Genomic DNA, 8,101 nt, shown 5'->3' with positions numbered 1-8,101 from the left:
GTACTTGGTAAAGAGTTTTCCTAAGTAGGTAGGCTGTATGACTCTTCACTCTGCTGACTATTTCTTTTTCTGGGCAGAAGCTTTTTAAATTTATATAACAAATGTGATTATTTTTGTCAACCTTTCAGACTATTTCCTGTGCTACTGGATGCCTCTTCAGAAATCCCTTGCCAATGCCTGTATCTTAAATTGTTTTGCCTATGTTTACCTCTAGAAGTTTCAGGTCTTACATTAAGGTCTTTGCTACATTTAAAAAAATTTTTTTGGTTTATTTTTATTTATTTATTTGAAAGTGACAGAGAGAGAAAGAGAGAGAGAATGGGCGCGCCAGGGCCTCCAGCCACTGCAAACGAACTCCAGATGCATGCGCCCCCTTGTGCATCTGGCTAACGTGGGTCCTAGGGTATCGATCCTCGAACCGGGGTCCTTAGGCTTCACAGGCAAGCGCTTAACTGCTAGTCCATCTCTCCAGCCCCTTTGCTGCATTTTGAGTTGATTTTTATGCAGGGTGATAGGTATGAGTTTAATTTCATTCTTTTCCATATGGTTATCCAGTTTTCCTAGCATCATTTGTTGAAGAGGCTACAAAGATAGGTTTTCACCCTGTCTGTGTCTCGTAGATATCCAGCCACTACCACAGACATAATACCTATCTGCACATCTTATAGTTTTACTCCCAGAAGTGTTTTACTGCAACACCCATGTGCGTGTGCACTTTTTATTTTTAAGGGAATTTGTAGCACACTATGTTCAATGTTCTATATCTTTCAACTTTTACTTTCTATATCATTATCCACACCTATCAGAATGCATAGGGGTGGCTTGTTCTTTTAAAATAGAAACATAGTATTCAAACATAAGGAAGTGACAATTTATTTAGTCAGAATCCCATTGGTTATTTTCAGCATATGTTGCAAACAGTGCTGTAGTAAATATCTTTCAGCAAGTGTATGTATAAGTAGTATATTATTATATAACATATGTTTATCTCAGAATTTCTATTCATTCTTTAGGACAGCTTATATATTTATTTATCAGTATAACTAAATATTTACATAATTATTTGAAGAATCTACAAATTTGGTTTTGTGAATTTTTTTGTATTGTATTATAAATTTAGCTGATTATAACACTTAATTAGTATGAGCAAAAAAGTTACAAATAACAGCAAAATATTTGAGTAAAATACCACAGCACCAACTGAGAAATAGGTCTCTCTTGTATATGACACCATTGCATCACTCATATCAAAATTCACCAAGAGAAATGTGACAAATTTCAATGTCTATAGTGACATTTAAGAGAATAGTAACTTGGCAATTGAAATGCTGCCTTAACAAGTCCATTATTTTTAGCAGGAAGTACATGCCTTATGTTGATTTTTTCTACCTGGTTATATGATTTAAACCAGTCATTTTTTTTTATTAGACTGAGCCATGAACTACGTAGCCAGACTAATTTAGCACTAACCTTAATGCTTTCAGGAGAATCCCAAATACCTGTGTGAGCCTGACAGCTTACAGGCAGCAAGGTCAAATTCAGTACAGCATATTGATGCTCAATTCAGGAAAGGTACAGCTTAGCGCAAATATTAAATCCATACTGTAATCAGCTTCCTTTTCTAATTTAGCAGGGCTTTACATCATGACTTAGGTGTAAAATTACACACCATCTTGCAATTTCACATAGTACACATGTATTAAATTTCCCTTTCCACAGAGAGGACCCAAGCAGTACTGGGAGCACATTTTGGGGAGCATTACTCCAGAACTTACATAGGAGTGATGTTCACATTTAGTTTTTCTATGCTATATATCTTGATTTTATTACTTAATTTGTAGCGAGTGTCTTCCCATGTTAACGCTCTTTCTTTATGGATTTGTGTTAAATTTTGTATTGACAATATTTTCCTTATAAAACATCGTTATTATGAAGTTAAAGAGATAAATTTTTTATCTAAAAAACATTTTAATTCAATGTCAAAGATAAGCAATTAAGTTTTTCTGACATGAAATTTTAGAATTGTATTATTATTTATTAAATACCAGTTTAAAATTGCAGAACTCACCCTGAAGACCCACTCTTCCCTTCCCACCCCAATCTTATCAAGCACTTTTCAAGTAAAGACATGCTGTCTTCTCTCTTTTGTATAAAACCTTGTGGAATAAAGGCAGAAACCATAAACATCTTGCTGTGAAAAGCTGCCTGAAGCTCTGAAGACTATGGCTGCCCAGGCTGCCTTCATTGCTCCCGGCCTGAGAGGCTCTTGTTCATGAACTGTCTCTTCACAAAGCAAGTCTACCACTTGCTGGGTTCATCATTCTGAGGGTCAAAAATCTTCTCACAAAGTTTCAGTCCAGTCTCTTGCCTCGGCTGCTGTAGGTAGGCACACGCCACTTCATCTTCTTGTTTGTTCACAGGTATGGCATAAGTTGCATTGAATGGAAACCCAGGCTCTCGAGGAATGGGAAAATTAGTGATTTCTAGCATATACATTTTTTTTTCTCACCTTGGCTTTTGGAATTGCACTTTGGAGTTTTTTTTTTTTTTTTTTTTTTTTTTTAAGACAGATTCATTTCACAGTTATTGAAGAGGACACTGACCTTGAAATAGTAAATGGCTTCATTCACCACATCTGTATTGTTTGTTTCTCTAGGGGACGGTCCTTTGAACTGACTTCTGATGGTCAACAGTGCCATGTTTCCATTGAGTTTGGTGACGGGGTCCATAAGAAAAGGCTGGTAAAATGGCATCCTGGCGGCACCCTGGCTGCAACCCAGTGAAGCAAGATGTGGCTGGAGTGCGGTCTTTCCAGCCTGCAGAGACTGGGTAAGAGATTAATTCTTATAAAACTTCAGTAATTCAAAATAGAAGTTGATGAAGTAGAAATGGTTTAAAAACTATGATCGCTGTCATTCATCAAGAGAACAAAAATAAGTATGAGTAAACAGATATCTTCATATACTTATATATTTCATTTTAGAAGGTATTGTGGTTATAACTGTCACAGAATCCATGCAGCCATCATATTTAGCTCATCAATGCTACTTTTGAGCATTAATACTATGTAGGTCAAAATTCCAAAATGCAAAGACATGTGGTTGAAAATTTGCATAAAGAAATACTCTTCAATATGGCAAAATGATATATCCATCATACAATAAATATCACACACAAGAATAATAGAGCATTTTAAATATTTTTTTTAAGTTTACAAATATAAGCCAGGCATGGAGACACATGCCTGTAACTCTAGTACTTGGGAGGCTGGAGAATTGTGGGTTTAATCACAATTTGGGCCAGGCTGTAAGACAGCTTGAGCCTACCTCACCATACATGCTCTTTCTTTAACCTAATCAACAAAGGCCTGGGGCACACAGGAGAGCAGGCTGGTCTCCGGCCCAGGGATATGTCTAAGTGCACAGCAGAAGACTGTGCACTCTAGTGGTACAAACACAAACAAACAAGCGCCACTGAGCACAGCACCAACTGTCCACGGTTTTGTCCACTGGAAAATATGGTATTCAGTATGTTAGTGCTTACCTTGAGAGGTCAATTTCTTCCTCCTCGTGACCCCTCAGCCTTGAATAATAGAAAGAAATAGAAGAAAGAACTTACATGGTTTGCATGATCAATGTGAAAACCTACACACAAAAAAACAAAACAAAACAAAAGATTCAGTCCTAAAATTCTAAGGCAACACTTAGATGGAAATTAATCTACAGCTACATTTTTAAACTTTGGGGCTCATGGAAATAAAGTCCACATTTTTTCAAGTATTTCTCAGTTTCTGAAACCATCTGTGCTTCAAGGAACATTTAGTCCATATGTTTTTAGTTAATTTACACTTAACTCATCAAAATGTTGACTCGTTATTCCAGCTATTTGATGTCTCAGAAATCATATACACATTTTAATGTATGTACTGATCTCCCATTCTGTCCCCCATTTGGATAAGAAAGTCATTGTTAGCTAGCAGTAAACAGAACATGGAAAAGTTTAAGTCTGGTTCCAAACAGAGAACTAAGGAAATTCCAAAGATTTTGAAATTTGGCAAACTACTTTCATGCACATGGTTATAAGAATCTTTAAAATGATAAACATAAGAAATGACCAATGACCTCAAAATGATCACAGGCACAAATGGAATATCTGTGTTGTGAAGATGCTAGTCAGGAACCGTGTGTTATGTGTCACATTAACTCTTTTTATAAATGAAGAACATCGAGGTCAGCACAGATGTCCCCCACATCCATTCATCTTTTCCAAACACATAGAGGCCACTAGGTCAATTTTACCCAAGAAAAAGGACAAATAATTTTCTTTGAAGGCTTTTCTCACTCAAACATCTTTCAAACAAAATGCATGCTATTTTTAAAAAGGCCTATAACTTCCTGTTGGCTGGAAGTAATTTTATTTTCCCTTAGGAGGGATGATTTTTAGGTGAGCATATCTGAGTAAAAGTTATCTTGGCTTAGTGTTTGATAGTCTGTTTATACACACAAACTTTTAGAGCCATTTGATCCAGGAACATGGCCTTTTGTGACTGGAAAAAGGAAGGGCTTCAGAGTCCTGCAAGCATAGAAAGTGTCCTGGGGCCAAATGCCATGCTAGGACAAAAGAGCAAATTCATGTCCAAGCCTGCACTAAAGTCCAAGCAGAAGACTTGTGGTCCAGTGAAATGCATCAAGAGGAAGATGAAGTCAAGTGAGTCGACAGGGGCCTGTCACAGAAGTGGGTCAATAGCAGCATTGATGCTGGAGAACCTGGAGCAGCTGAGAGGTTAAAAAATATTCTTGGAAAGTATGGAGAGTGGAGCATGCAGAGAAACAGCCAGGGGCAGGAGGTAGGTCAGTTTTGGCCAATTTTGTGGTCATCTTGAGCGGTATGACTCGCTTCATTGTTCAGGGTTGAGCACATGACATAATAGATGTATCTGTGACAGAAGCACACACTGTGATACTCTCAGCCTCCTGCAAATTCTGACCTTCTTGTTTTGTTAAATGTAGGGCTTGTAGCTCACTCAACCTGGAAGAGCAACATTTTTGCTCTGGTAAACCTACCATCTGAGAGTCTGTCTGTCCTTCTGTCTAGCCTTGCCTTCTTTCCATTGCTCTGAGTCATTTCCTCTTTCTGCTTCTTACAGTTCTTTCCCACTGGCTTGGATTCCTTTGCCACTGTCACTCCCAATTTAACTCAGGATTGAAGCAGGAATGACAAAAATCATGCTTGATGCCCAGCTGGAGCTATTTTTACAAGGGGGTGTTACAAAAAGCATATTTTGTTTCTAACTTATTCTTAGCATTTGAGTTCAGATGTGAACCAAACTTGAACCTGTGAGTCAGTAAGATGGGACCAGAATGTCAAAGTAAAAAGGCTCCAAAAACCTGATGGAAGTAGATTCTCTTTTGCAAAAGAACATTTTGGTGATTTAAGTGTAAATGAATCAGAAACACAAGGGTTTTATTTCCCTTGCCATATGCATGAGTTTAAAAATTAATGAAAAACTACTCTGAACAGCATGTTTTGAATTTTGCGTTTTTCCTCTTATGATCTATAGAAGATAGAAAGTACTGAAGACAATGAAATCACAAGCAGTCGTGAGCTCTGAATGTTTATGTCACACTCGCTGCCCTGAGACTGAGACTGAGCAGGAAGACCACGCCAGGCAAGGGCTTCCCTTCAGAATGCCTGAAAGGATTTTTAGTCTCTGACCTAATTATATTACCAAAAGAAATCTATGTATAGGCCTCTGTCTGCATTTATTGTGTGAGAATCAGGGCCAGGGCTATGAGGAATTCACTTCATTATAGACCATGTGCTACTTGAGTAAAGGTTGTAATTGTGTAATTAGAATAAAAGAGATAGTGAACAGCTTTATTTTAAATTGTAAAACTTTCCAAAATTCAAACAGTCTACTGTATGACCTTTAAAATATATCGTTTTATCTGCCTCAGACATTTTACTCTGTGTAGCCTAAGTAGAATCTTTGTAGACCACTTCCACTAAGAAAAGTGTACAAGTATTTTGGAGTTCCTGCCACCTAGTTTATTTTTACTGTCACTGGAGAATTAGATGGGGGGATATTCAACAATTATTCTTCTGCTTTTATGGAGTCAGAATGGATGTTAGTCAAAATTTCCTGTTGAGTTGTAGGAACACACAGAATTAGCTAAATAAATTTTAAATATTCTCTTTGGCAGTATCTTCAAACTCATCTCTTATTCAAACTTGCATTCATTGCTTAATTCACCCAGGATCTTCTAAGAGGACTTGAGTTTAAATAAACCATGTCTGGTTAACTTGTGGTTTGTATTTAAAAACCCTTGAGTGATTTAAATCAAACCCTTTCATATGCTAGAATTAGATGTGCACATAGCTAAGCTGTATTTGCAACTTTATTAGAATGATACACTGGTTAGAACAAAAAGATTCATTTCTAAGAGTGCAGGGGGACATCACTCACAGCAGCCTGCCACGGCCACGGCTCCTCAGCCGAGTCATGCAAGCCTTCATCCCGCTGGTCACTAACTGTGATTTTTATGTGTTTTTCCACATATTTTCAATAGAAGGAAAAGCTGGGCTGCATTTCAGAACATAAACATGATATGTGAAAGGCTTTCTTCATATTCAGTTAAGTTATAGGTTACGTGTCATATGTGGAATCAGATATTGTCTCTATCCCAGATAGAGCTAATGACTAGGAATTAGGTATGAAGGGTTTTTCTGTTTGTTTGCTGTTTGTTTTTTAACCCCTCTTTTAGCAGTACAAGGTACAAATTGAAATAACTTTTTTTTAAAGAAATACTATCTCAATGACAAACATTTTGTCAGTGCTGTGACACCAGCCTTTAAATGATTACTTCTTTGCGAATTAAGTCTCAGAGCTCTAAAGGTGACCTCTTTGGAGATAGGTGGGGTTCTTAGCTCACAGGACAGTAATTTAAGACTGGGAGAGGAACTTCCTCCCATCGGGTGTGCTGAGCTCGGCCTTTGAAAGTTCTTACGCTTAGTATTTCAAATCATGTTGATTTTTAAGTTGTTAATAAGAAAATCAAGAGGAAGTCATCATTAATTTCAATGTGTAAATTAAATCATAGAAACTTAAACTCAGTAACTGATGCAACAAGGATGGAAACAAGTGGCTTTTTCTCTGCCCAGGAAATGGAATTTGGACCAGGAACTCTTCAGCTGCATACACTCTGGGAGAGCGGGGACCAGTTACCATACAAGAGCGCGTGTTTTTCTTACTTCCGCACCTCTCTGGTTTTGCCAGGCTTTATGAGTTCATATCTGGAGTTAGTTGGTGGGAGTGTAGACTTAATGGTATTTATTTTGGAAAATGATTTCCCCTAAAATTGTGTAGTAATGTAAATAGTTCTCAAATTGGCAACTAAAGCTACCACTGTGCTGCCATCAGCAATTCCTCAAGTGTTTCTGCCCAAAGCAGTTTGTAACACCAACGGCCCAGACATTATTTCAGATCATGTACTCTCGTGTAAAGGCATGGGGGGTGGGCAGTGTAGCCCGAGGCATACCTCCAGTGCCATGGACATGGAGCTGGAGAAGGGCTCTGAGGGCATCTCCTACTATGGTACTTACTGTGTATATAGAGGGCATGGTGGCACATGATCACTGTCCTGTGAGCTTCTTCTGAGGAGGTGCACACCATTCAGTCACCCCGCATAGGGCACCAATGAACCGAAGACAGGAAATCACTCTATCCATGGCTGACTTGGTGAGACTGTGAGTTTCGTGGGTTTACTTCCAGGAGCATGGGCAGAGTGTGGCAGGCTTGGCCACTGAAGAAAGGCCTCTGCCTCTCTCACTCTCCCCTTCTTTCCCAGCATCTGTTAACTGCCTATAAATCTTCCGATGCAAGCCGGGGGTGGTGGGGCACGCCTTTAATCCCAGCACTGGGGAGGCAGAGGTAAGAGGATGGCAGTGAGTTCGAGGCCACACTACCTCAACAAAACAAAACAACGACGACAACAACAAAACGTCGTCTGATGGAAGAGGGCTTCCTGAGAGCCACACTACTCCACTGTTCCATAAAGGAACGTCAGTGGGCCAGTCCAGTGCAGTTCTGCTGCTGGTCACC

The 8,101-nt window shown here is 38.7% G+C and overlaps 1 pseudogene; it reads right to left on the bottom strand.

Annotated features, from left to right (window-relative positions):
• Positions 1–2,241: 2,241 nt before the first annotated feature.
• On the bottom strand, positions 2,242–2,753 carry LOC101615215 (annotated as a pseudogene).
• Between the last annotated feature and the right edge of the window lie 5,348 nt (positions 2,754–8,101).

This window comes from Jaculus jaculus, chromosome 12 (assembly GCF_020740685.1).
Source record: "Jaculus jaculus isolate mJacJac1 chromosome 12, mJacJac1.mat.Y.cur, whole genome shotgun sequence".
NCBI classification, from domain to species: Eukaryota; Metazoa; Chordata; class Mammalia; order Rodentia; family Dipodidae; genus Jaculus; species Jaculus jaculus.
This window is presented reverse-complemented; position numbering and strand designations above follow the sequence as displayed.